Raw genomic sequence first — 12,204 nt, 5'->3', positions numbered from 1 at the left:
GGAGACATAACTAAAAGAGGGTTTTGACATGAGATTAAAGATTAAAAGGGTCCAATGCCCAAATTAGCAATGTATGATTGTCTTTCATTTCTAATGGCTCAATCAAAATGGTTTTAATTGGATTGATAAGCACGTAATTAAATTGACACAACCTCCCCGAGTTTATATTCAACAATGATGGCTCGTTGTTGCAAGATCGAAGAGGCGTTTGCTTTCTCAAAAGCTGGGCTGCTTAGAGATCACGAGGGTTGATCTCAGAAATCGAAGAGGCGTTTGCTTTCTCAAAAGTTGGGCTGCTCAAAGACCACGAAGGCCGACCTCAGAAATCGAAGAAGCGCTCGCTTTCTCAAAAGCTGGGCTCCCCAGAGACCACGAGGGCTGATCTCAGAAATCGAAGAAGCACCTACTTTTCCAGCCTTGTCAGCACCTGTCACATGCACACTCAGCTTTGCGGAAATTATGGGCATTCTGTCGAAGACTTCTGGGGAAGTAGAAAACACATGAATCTAACTGTTCAATCACCCACTTCCCACACGCAACAATAGCTCATGGGTACCACAGATAACTTTGCCAAAGTTCTCTGCCAAAGTTGAGCACGTGAAGCTTGCAGCTCCCACTACATCGTTCTGACCAAGAAGGGTAAAAGAATAGCAAAGAAACAGCACTAACAAAGTTTAGACCCATAAATTTTGAAGGTCTAGCTACCATATTATTACCCACAAGGGTAAAGGAACAGTACCACTGCTGGATAATTGGAAAGTCCCTGTGTGTCAACCTCTGTGCTTCGTGGCAAGGTAGACTAGCAAACATGCCCAACGTTTACTCACATTCGAGAAAACACTCCCAACAAGATTGCTTGCTCCAAAATTGAAGAGGCACCGCCCTCCGAATCTCGAGAGCCAGACTCCCAACATGATTACTTTCTCAAAAATCGAAGAGACACTGCTCCCAGAATCTTCGAGAGCCAGACCCCCAGCATGATTGCTTTCTCAAAAATCGATGAGGCATCGTTCTCCGAATCAATCGAAGAGGCGCTCGCTTTCTCCAAAGCTGGGCTGCTCAGAGACCACGAGGGCCGATCTCAGAAATCGAAGAGGCACCTACTTTTCTAGCCTTGTCAGCACCTGTCACACGCACACTCAGCTTTGCGGAAATTATGGGCATTCTGTCGAAGACTTCTGGTGAAGTAGAAAGCACATGAATCTTACTGTTCAATCACCCACTTCCCACACGCAACAATAGCTCATGGGTACCACAGATAACTTTGCCAAAGTTCTCTGCCAAAGTTGAGCACGTGAAGCTTGCAGCTCCCACTACATCGCTCTGACCAAGAAAGGTAAAAGAATAGCAAAGAAACAGCACTAACAAAGTTTAGACACATAAATTTTGAAGGTCTAGCTACCATATTATTACCCACAAGGGTAAAGGAACAGTACCACTGCTGGATAATTGGAAAGTCCCTGTGTGTCAACCTCTGTGCTTCGTGGCAAGGTAGAATAGCAAACATGCCCAACCTTTACTCACATTCGAGAAAACACTCCCAACAAGATTGCTTGCTCCAAAATCGAAGAGGCACCGTCCTCCGAATCTCGAGAGCCAGACTCCCAACATGACTACTTTCTCAAAAGCGAAGAGAGGGTAAAGGAACAGTACCATTGCTGGATAATTGGAAAGTCCCTGTGTGTCAACCTTTGTGCTTCGTGGCAAGGTAGACTAGCAAACATGCCCAACCTTTACTCACATTCGAGACAACACTCCCAACAGGATTGCTTGCTCCAAAATCGAAGAGGCACCGCCCCCCGAATCTCGAGAGCCAGACTTCCAACATGATTACTTCCTCAAAAATCGAAGAGACACTGCTCTCCGAATCTCGAGAGCCAGACCCCCAGCATGATTGCTTTCTCAAAAATCGAAGAGGCATCGTTCTCCGAATCTCGAGAGCCAGATACCACAGACCACTTTTTCAAAGTGCTCTGACAGAGTTAAAACATGTGAAATTGGCAGCTCCCACTACCGTGCTATGACCAAGCAGGGTAAAGGAATAGCATTACTACTTGTTGTTAGGGAGACTCCTATATATTTCGACCTCCATCCCCAACGGACAGGCAGACCTGCAAAAATGCTCAACCCTTCATCATATCTGAGAGGGCACTCCCAACGAAGCCTTTCGAAATATTCAGCTTTCTTTCCCCCCGATAATACCTCTGCAAACAAGCTATACTAGAGCAAGAATATCTCATATCATCAGGGTTAAAAGCAAGAGTATCCCATATCATGCTTTTTCCCTGTCTTTTCCTTTGGCCTTGTTTTTACCTGCAAGACAAGGAGAAAGAGAGCAATCAGTCAGCACTTGGAATCAAGCTTCCAGCCAGGAACTGACTGCCTGGAACCCCTTACCTGATTACTTACCTGGCATTGCTCTCGAGTACTCATCTTCAACATCTTATGTTTCCAGGGAAGATTCCGCATCTGCTTGAGGAACAGATAGGGCAAGTGTGAAGGATACAAGGAAGCATGTGGAGACAAGCGTATCAGCACACGTGCCGATACATCCATTACTCTGTCAAAAGCAAAAGTATCCCATATCAGCAGGGTGGAACGTACTCTAGATTTGATGGACTTGTTTTGACCCTCAAATTCTTCAGTCGGCCTTATACTCTGGAGGAAACCAGAAAACCCTCCAGCTCAGTTCAAGAATAAGCCTGTGGAAAGTTACTTCTTCAAAAGCAAAAGTATCCCATATCATCTCTTCTCATTTTTCTTCTCTTTATCCTTCATGCTGCTGCAAGATGGGGAGAAGGTGAACAATCAGTCGGAGCTTTGATTGCTTACCTTGTCTGTCACCTCTTTCAGCAGACCCCCTAGCTCGGCGACTTGGGGGACTCCTACTGCATGGTTTGTATCGCGCTTGACCAAGCCTGAAACTACAAGTAAGCTTCAAGTGAAATTGATACATTACCTTGTGCATCTCCACCAGTTAAAGATACCACCCTGGATGGAGGAAGAGTACTTCCAGAGAAGATGCCACATCTACCTATGAGACAGAAAAGGCAAGTCAAGACGACACCACACTCCGATACTTAGAAGTTTCGTGATTACGAGATCATTCTCCCACAATATTTCCTAATGTCATTTGTACTAAATCATTCACTTGTACTCACTAAAGGAGAGCTTGAACCTATGTACTTGTGTAAACCCTTCACAATTAATGAAAACTCTTCTATTCCGTGGACGTAGCCAATCTGGGTGAACCACGTACATCTTGTGTTTGCTTTCCTATCTCTATCCATTTATATACTTATCCACACTAATGACCGGAGCAATCTAGCGAAGATCACAAAAAGCGACCGTTTTCGCTACCTAGGATCTATCTTGCAAGAGAACGGAGAATTAGATGGAGATCTCAACCATAGAATACAAGCTGGATGGATGAAGTGTAAGAGTGCATCCGGCGTGTTGTGTGACCGTCGTAGGCCACTGAAGCTCAAGGGAAAATTTTATAGGACGGCAATAAGGCCAGCGATGTTGTATGACACAGAATGTTGGGCGGTGAAGCATCAACACGTACACAAAATGGGTGTAGCGGAGATGAGGATGCTTCGTGGGATGTGTGGGCACACGAGAAAGGATAAGATTGGGAATGAGGATATCCGAGGTAAAGTAGGAGTAGCCGAAATTGTAGGAAAGATGAGAGAAAATCGGCTCCGGTGATTTGGACATGTGCAAAGAAGGCCGACTGACGCTCCGGTTCGAAGATGTGACTACGGGACAGAGGTTCAGGGCCGAAGGGGTAGAGGAAGACCTAGGAAAACTTTGGAAGAGACTCTAAGAAAAGACTTAGAGTACTTGGATCTAACGGAGGACATGACACAAAACCGAGCGCAATGGCGTTCTAGGATTCATATAGCCGACCCCACTTAGTGGGAAAAGGCTTTGTTGTTGTTGTTGTTGTTGTTGTTGTTGTTGTTGTTGTTGTTGTTGTATAAACTTATTGATGGGGCAATTAAATGATTTTGATGAATATCTTACCGCTCTCCAATTTTGTATGCTTTCTTTTTTAACAATGAGGCATATTCAACCTCTCTTTTCAATAGACCAAAACTTTTGTCTAATATCTATGGTCACAACTATTTTGAAAAGGTCATTACAAATTTCCTAGGTTGCAAGGTAGATTGCAAATAATTATGAACAAGAGAGGAAAATTAAGAGATAACAAAGAAAGTAACAAATGGTGAATTCAAACAAGTCCAGTTGTCTCCATAAATAGCATAACGTAAGGTGTTCCTTTGCTCTCTCAAAGATCTAATTAAACCCTCTTTTTGACAATTGTAGTATAGATGTAAGTAGGGTATCGTTCTAGGCCGGGGATTAGGAGGGATTGCTAATCTATTAAAAATATTAAATAAGACTCAAGAACACAAAATTAGGCTAAAAACTCTAATAACTCGAAACACACTTAGAATGACTCAAAATATTGGAAACAATCAATTTAGACACTAGGAACTGAAATGGACGGAAATTGAATTAAAAGACTAACAACAATGAACACTAACTAAATAATATAATTTAATAATGGGGGGGGTTTGGTTTTGACGAGAAGTAAATTAAACTTAAATAAATTACAGAATTGACAAAAGCATGAATTAAGGTGAAAGGATAGGTGACGGACTAGCTAGAGGATTCTTCTCCACACATGACACATATGCAACCTAAATTGATTTTCAGTTGTTCTTTCAATAAATTGTGAATGACAATGTTCCAAGTTAATTAGGTCCGCTTAAATTAACTCTTAGATTTCCCTAGATTCATTGGATTGAATGGAATACGCATTACAACCAAATTATTCCTCATCAAAGTCCCTAACTATGGAATACGCATGATAGAGACATTCAACAAAGATCATTAAGTTCAACGGAAATCATAAACATTGACTAGGCATTCATAACTATGGAATACGCATGTTAATCCAGCCTAGAATTCACTTAACACGATTGTGGATAACAACCTTCACTACTTGTGAATATAAGTTCATAACGATTAGGTGAAATTCACTTATATTCTAGCATCAAATTCATGCATGTAAATTAAGTATGCATTCTTAATCGACATACAAAAATAAGTTATCAATCAAGCAGTTAAGCAAATTAAATCACAACTCAGAAATCACAACTGAAGGTAATCAATTCATATTACAAATATATTCATGACTTTGAATTAACCTCTAGCCAAAATAAAATTAGTTACACATTATTATCAAATTAAACCAAAAGTTAAACATGAGTTTGAGAAGATAAAACCAAGAAAATAGAGTGAAGCTTTGCTCTCTGTGCCCTGCTTGTTTCTGCTTCTGTGCCGTGGCCCTCTCTCTCTGCGCTCTGACCTGCCTTTCTTTCCTGCTGCCTCCGTGCTGCAAGGCAGCTTTCTCCGCACAGTTTTCTGTCCGTCTCCTCTATTTCTTCCTATTTTCTGTCAGTCCTCCTCTGCCCTTTCTCTCACGCTGCCAAAGGCAGCCCTCAATTTCCTGCGCCCCTGACCTCTCCCGCTGCCCCCTCGGTTTCTATCTCATCTAACTTCTTATATTTCCTTTTTATCCCTCACGTCAGTGCCCTCTCTCTTGTATTGCCGTGCTTTCCTTCTGTCTTTCCTCATCATTTTGTCTGCCCGTTTCTATATCTCTTTCCTTAATGCCATCCCCACTTCTTCTTATTCTTCTTTTCTTGCTTTTATGCCACCAGTCCGTGTCTCCCATTTCATTTATTTTCTTTGCTATTTTCTGCAAATTAAGTGGAATCTCCACTTTCTGGCAAAGCCACATGGATCGCACCTTTTATTTTCATTTAGTTTCTAGCAGCCCCATATAGCAGAAAAATAAGTCCTTTTGGTACCACAAAGTTGAGAAACTAATTTAAGATGAGACACGATGTATGCATTCAATGATTTCCATCTAGCAAGTTGGCCATTAATCAACAGTGAGATGTCCTTAGAAAGGAATCACTGAAAAATTCCATCTTTGCATACTTTTTCACTATATTCGATCATGTTACTCCTACAAACACAATATATCAAAAGTATCATAAATACTTAAAGCTTCCAACTAAATTAGACAAGAAAAGAAATATAAAAGGATGAAATATATAGTTTAAATATTGGTTTATCATTTAGCGTCACAATGGGTTAGCAATATTGTAATTTAAATTTGCTTTTGACGAATTTATTACATAAAATTTCACTTGTTCTATTTTTATTTTCTTTGCATAACAAATCCTATAAACACAAAAATAACGTAAATAGCTCAAAAATATAAAGAACTAACTAAGAAAAGACGAATGAATTCGAAGTAAAAATATATATAAATATGATCCGATCACAAGCTTTATGCTTAGATGGTCTCCTTTTATTATACTCCAACATCTGGAGATAAGGTTGAATTCTTACCTAGTAAGGAATTCTTTTAATCCAATAAAAGGCTTCTGATTTTTCTCCAGTGACAACTCCATATTCTGTTATTTCTGTCAAATCATTTTTTTTTCCTTTATAAACTTATTGATGGGGCAATTAAATGATTTTGATGAATATCTTACCGCTCTCCAATTTTGTATGCTTTCTTTTTTAACAAGGAGGCATATTCAACCTCTCTTTTCAATAGACCAAAACTTTTGTCTAATATCTATGGTCACAACTATTTTGAAAAGGTCATTACAAATTTCCTAGGTTGCAAGGTAGATTGCAAATAATTATGAACAAGAGAGGAAAATTAAGAGATAACAAAGAAAGTAACAAATGGTGAATTCAAACAAGTCCAGTTGTCTCCATAAATAGCATAACGTAAGGTGTTCCTTTGCTCTCTCAAAGATCTAACAGCATGGTCTAATGCTATTTGCTCAAAGCTCTAACACTCGAGTAGTAAAACAGATTGATTCCTATAACTTTTCTCTAGTGTGGGATCTATTCCTACCAAACATAGTAACCCCTGAAACCTGTTAATTTCACTTGAGTAAATGGGCTAACAATCACAACTACCTTGAACATTGGTAGTTGAGCACTCAACCCGATCCAATTATGATTTGCAGTGAGAAAACTATCAACCCCAGCATTGTTGATAAAATGCGCATTGTGACTCCAGTTAGACAATAATTGATAAAAGGGAAAAAATGGTGTGCTTTGCCCTTCTTTATTAAGTAGCAATAAATTACTTATGGGAGGTTTAGGATATGCTAGCCACGGCATAAATGTCCCTGCCATTTTACATATATTGCAGTTAAACCTCAATGTGTCCAACTTGTAAATGGTTTCCGGCTACTCTTATGCAAGGATACAAGGAAAAAGAATTTCCTGTGGCTGATACTTGGCAGTAAGCCCTAGTTCCTTGTCCACGTAATTTTCGGTATAGGTGAACTTAGCCTCTTGCTTGTAGCCCAACCAACCAGTGCTCTTGTCCACCAACTGTTTAGCCTTGTAATTCAGTGTAATGGCTTGAGACTTTACCATATTCATCGTTGTATGAAGATCGAGCTTTACTCTGAACTTCTCTGAACTCATTAAGCTTTGGTTTGCTCAAGGGCATCACTTTACGGTAGCCAATTGTGCCACTGGATGCATACGCAGGCTGCTTTGTATCTTTCTTCTTCGTCATTCTGTTGATTCAGAGGTTCTATGTTTAATTTTTGAACTTTGAAACAAATCTCACAAAGTATTGTGAATTTCGAAATGTCTTTGGCCTCGTCAAATCTTATAAGCAGTTTTTAACTATTCTTTGAGCTTAGACCTGTTTCCCTTTTGGCTAAGAAACCCGTCAACCTTATTGTGATGATTAGCTAAATAATCATAAATAGTGACTTCTATTTCTACATCTTCACTTTCCTTCGCTTGTTTGTTTCTCAATGTAAACTGGATCATGCCAAAACATTTCACTGAGGAAAAAAAAAAAACTTTTGTTCTCGGCATGGTTTCTTGTTCAAAACCAAATATCTTTTACTTCAGTTTTGAAGGATTTGTTTTGACCCTCAAATTCTTGAGTGTTCTTTCAGCCTTCTTGACATGGTTTCTCGCTTAATCAGTAAGAAATTCACGATCGACCGTTTCGGTGAAAGTGTGCACCCAGTTCGTGTCGATTCGGACAAGAACGATAGGAGCATAACCTTTTCACAAGCTTACCAGACTTACCAGAAAGAGTTCCTCGTGGGTGTGAAGTTTGAGTCGTCTTTTGGTAAGAGACCGGTGAAGATTGTGGTGCATATGATTAACAGATTGCATCACTATCTTCACGCTGAATTGAATGGTCACCATTCATTATCTGGCTACAATTCATAACCATCATATCGTACTCTGGTAGACCTTTTCGATGATGTGATGTGTTCACCTTAACGCAGCTCTCCACTATCTCACACCAGGATCCTTCGGTTGGCGAGCACGTGGCGTGAGGTTTGAGCGGTCTTTTAGTAAGAGTTGGATGAAGGTTTTAGTATAGAAGGTCAGCGGATTGTATCACCATCTTACTATAATTCATAGGCATCATATCGGTTCTTTTCCAACGATAAGTAAATAAGTTCATTTTCCCAAATATTTCAGAGGTATCTTCCAACCAACCCTAACACACCTTTGATAGGCATCTACTGAGATTAAATTTCATCTTGAGTTCCGAATCTGGTATCTGAACGAACTATCTAGACCTTGGAGATGCGTTGTGTTCACTTGTATTGTGGTTTTAGTACATTTAGAAGTTGCATTTCTCTCGAAATGTGTGTACTCTCATAGGGTTTTTAGGTTGATCAGTTGCGGGTCCTTCTTTTTTCCTCCAACGTTGACCTTGTTTGACTAGAAATCTGCAACTAAGCAAAAAAATGGAGAGGTGGATTGAGTACTACAATAGCTCCCTAGAGATACTGCTTGTTGAGGAAGATGACTTCTCGTTTTCTGCTTACTTGGCTCGAGCTTTTGGGTATGCTACTAATATGGTAGCCGCTTTTCTTGAATCCTAAGGTACAATTTTAAAATGGGTTCTTTGTTGGCAAAATTTTGGAGTAGTTAGTCACATTTGGAAGAACCGAGGAGGATGGTGTACTTGGTGCTAGATGGAATCATTACGACGACAATTTCTGTTTTGTTTGGTTTGGGTATGGCATTGTTGCGACCTGGTACCAAAGTTGCTACATGCAACACTGGTTGACAGAGGAGTATTGTGAACTAGTATTCGGAGGATCGAATTTACGACGTGTGAAATTGTGCACCCTCAGGAAATTACTGCTTGCTTATCGAGACAACAAATGTGTGATCGATATCACGGGCGGCCGACTATTGTATCGATAACTTATTTGTTGGGTTCGTTAAGCAAGTGGGCAGGAAGATCCATCTACGGCAATTGTTACAGATTCGCTATTCTTGGGACTCGACCCAAAGACACATCTTTTCTCGGAGTACGTGAAGTTACAAATTCTTGGGCGAGACCCACTTCCATTTTCAGTTTTGGTTTTCAGTATAAGTATTTTAACTCCCTTTACTTTAGTTATTGTTTTTGTCATTACAAATGTTTTGGGGAAAGTACTTCCGTTTTCAGTTTTAAGTTCAGCACGAGTTTTCGACCTATATGTTAGTACATATATATTTTGACGTTATCGTATTTTACGTACTTACTCTGACCTTAACCTATTTTATGTTTTTCACCTTATATCTTTATAAAGTATGTTTCTACTTTTACATTGATAAGGAAGAAAGTAAGAGCTTGGAGGCATGATAGAGGATTTTGCAACCCGCTCGTGATGGTATGGCATATTCTCTTTGATGCATCTACTCTGATTTGATTTCTTTTTATACATATATTTTTCTTACTATTTTCGAGTATTTCAGTTTAGTAAGTGATTTTAAATTTCGGGGACGAAATTCTTTTAAGGGGGGTAGATTGTTACACCCACCCCTAATTTAAATTGTATTTTCACTAAGTTTGAGATTATCTTGTTTTTAAAATGGTTTTTGGGTCTTAAATGGTGTGCCCAAGGGGCCCACCCCTTGTTTTGTCCCCCGTTCCCTTTCCCTGTCTTTTATTTTTTTTTCTTCTTTCTTCTGAAAAGTCTTCCTCTTTCTCTCTTCTCCCTTACTCTCCCTTACACTCTCTCGGCTCTCTCTCTCAGCCCCTCCGAGGGCTTTTCTTACCAACAAACCACACCACAACAACAACAAAACATCATCACCATCACCCTTGTGTTCTCAAAAACGAAGAAAGGACACCCCAAACCCCTCTCTTCCATTTGGCCGATACTGTTCATTATCTTCTTCGATGAGTTTCTTGATTTTTCAATGTTGGTAAGCTTCTAAAAACCCTTGGGATGTGTTTTAGGGTTAGATTGAAGCTTCTTTTAAGTTGTGTATACGTTTGAATCACAGAAAATAGCTCGGGAAAGCTTTTCCAAATTTTCCGGCGAGCACCGCCACTTTCTAGGCAATGTCCGGCCAAAATACGGCGATTTGGCTAGCTTGAAAGGTATCAATCTCTTCATCTCGCTGAGTACTACAACTTTCCTTTTTGTTTCACCCAATTTCGTTGAGTATTGAAGAAGTTATACTCATTTGAATCTTACCCAGTTTCCGGCGACTTCCGACGATTTCGAGGCATTTTCCGGTCAAACCACGGCTATTTAGACATCTTGTGAGGTACCATTCTCTTCGTATCTTCGAGAACTACAACTTTCGTTTTTGAATCACTCGATTTCGTTGAGTTTTGACAAAGTTATGACCGTATAAAGTTGGTGTAGGTTTCCGGCCGAATCCGGCCTTCTCCTTCCTTTGAATCCTGCAACCCAAAAATCCTAAGGCCTTTGGGCCTTTCCTGCCGAGCCCAACCTAACACCCATTTCAGTTTTTATTATTTATTCTATTTATTGTTTTAAGGTTAAAGGCCCTTTGGGCTATTCCTTAAGTCTCAGGCCTTTGGCCTTAAGCCCACTCCTTAAAACCCCAACCCATTTATGTTAAAGTCCTAAACCCTTTTAGTTTAAAAAACCTAAACCCAACCCACCTAAAAGTCTAAGCCTCAACCCTTTAACCATTCCAACCCTAAACCCTAGCGGGGTCAAACCTTTTTGTGGAATATTCCATCAGAGAATATTTCGTTAGGGAATATTCTCTGGAATATTCTATTGACGTTTACGAAATTATCCGGGGACCCTTCTTAGGGTAATTCGACGTCCTAAATCCGTTTCCAACGTCCATTTTTCCCAATTCAATTCCTATAATAGAGTTTTATTAATTGGACCATTTATGTGCTTAGAGGCAATTATCTGTGGCGTTCCTTTTTCGATAGGTTGCGTGGCTCTTTGGCGGCGAAGTACTGTGATTGGATCCCTTCTAAAAATGCATGTTTAATAGTAGAAATACATACACAAAAGCATGATTTGATGATTACGTTTTATGAAACGTTTTGTGAGATAACATGCTTACTGAGGCTAGTTTGAATTATTACTATTTTTCCTATAACCCATGTTCTTATAGAATATCTGATGGATGACGATATGATATTTAGAACATGTTTCGAACACCTCTTTATAGTATAGATGATGGATGACTTTATACTATGAAGTTGTTTTTCAATATATATATGTTCAGTGGTTTTGTACTTACCTAGTGGTCCTTTCCGCTACGGGACGTAGGGATAGATTCCGGTCCGTCCCGGGCGACGGTTTGGTGTTGGCATATGGCCTGGATTGTGTTTCCTCTGGCTATTTAGCACAGGGACGGGGAGCCGGCATGGGGCCTGAGGGTTATCGGACAATTCACTAGTGATTATTATATATACAATTTATGATTTGAGACATTGAACAACATGCTAGGTTTCGGAAAACCTATGTTTATCATGATATATGAGTTTTCATAAAACTTGGGGGTTAGTACGTTGATAACTGTTTTACTATGTATATATCAAATTGGTCCACTCATGTTTGTTTTGCGCCCCCTTCAGGACTTAGAATCGAGGCACACAATTTCGGCATCCAGGCACTTCCTCATCGGTATCTTCGAGTCCTCTCGGTGTAGGATCCATCCTTTGTTTCATTCAATTTTATATTATTTCTTTCAGTGTTCTAGTTAGTCGTATGCTCTGAACACATTTTTTTAAATGCATATTCATTATTCTTTTATATTTATAAGTCCTATTTATTCCTTATTATCAGCATTTGCATTCAATAAATGGCTTTCGTCACCCTTGGGTGTTGCCAG

The 12,204-nt window shown here is 39.8% G+C and overlaps 2 long non-coding RNA genes across 2 annotated transcripts; both read left to right on the top strand.

Annotated features, from left to right (window-relative positions):
* Nucleotides 1-201: 201 nt before the first annotated feature.
* Nucleotides 202-3,226, top strand: LOC126609748 (uncharacterized). The gene is made up of 2 exons (XR_007618259.1): nt 202-639; nt 1,337-3,226. It is a non-coding gene; the product is annotated as an uncharacterized LOC126609748 (long non-coding RNA).
* A 6,935-nt stretch (nt 3,227-10,161) lies between these two features.
* On the top strand, nt 10,162-12,125 carry LOC126609749 (uncharacterized). Its single transcript, XR_007618260.1, has 4 exons — nt 10,162-10,296; nt 10,378-10,474; nt 10,576-10,644; nt 11,948-12,125. It is a non-coding gene; the product is annotated as an uncharacterized LOC126609749 (long non-coding RNA).
* The last annotated feature ends 79 nt before the right edge of the window (nt 12,126-12,204 follow it).

The sequence above is a fragment of the Malus sylvestris genome, chromosome 17 (assembly GCF_916048215.2).
Source record: "Malus sylvestris chromosome 17, drMalSylv7.2, whole genome shotgun sequence".
Classification (NCBI taxonomy): Eukaryota; Viridiplantae; Streptophyta; class Magnoliopsida; order Rosales; family Rosaceae; genus Malus; species Malus sylvestris.
This window is presented reverse-complemented; position numbering and strand designations above follow the sequence as displayed.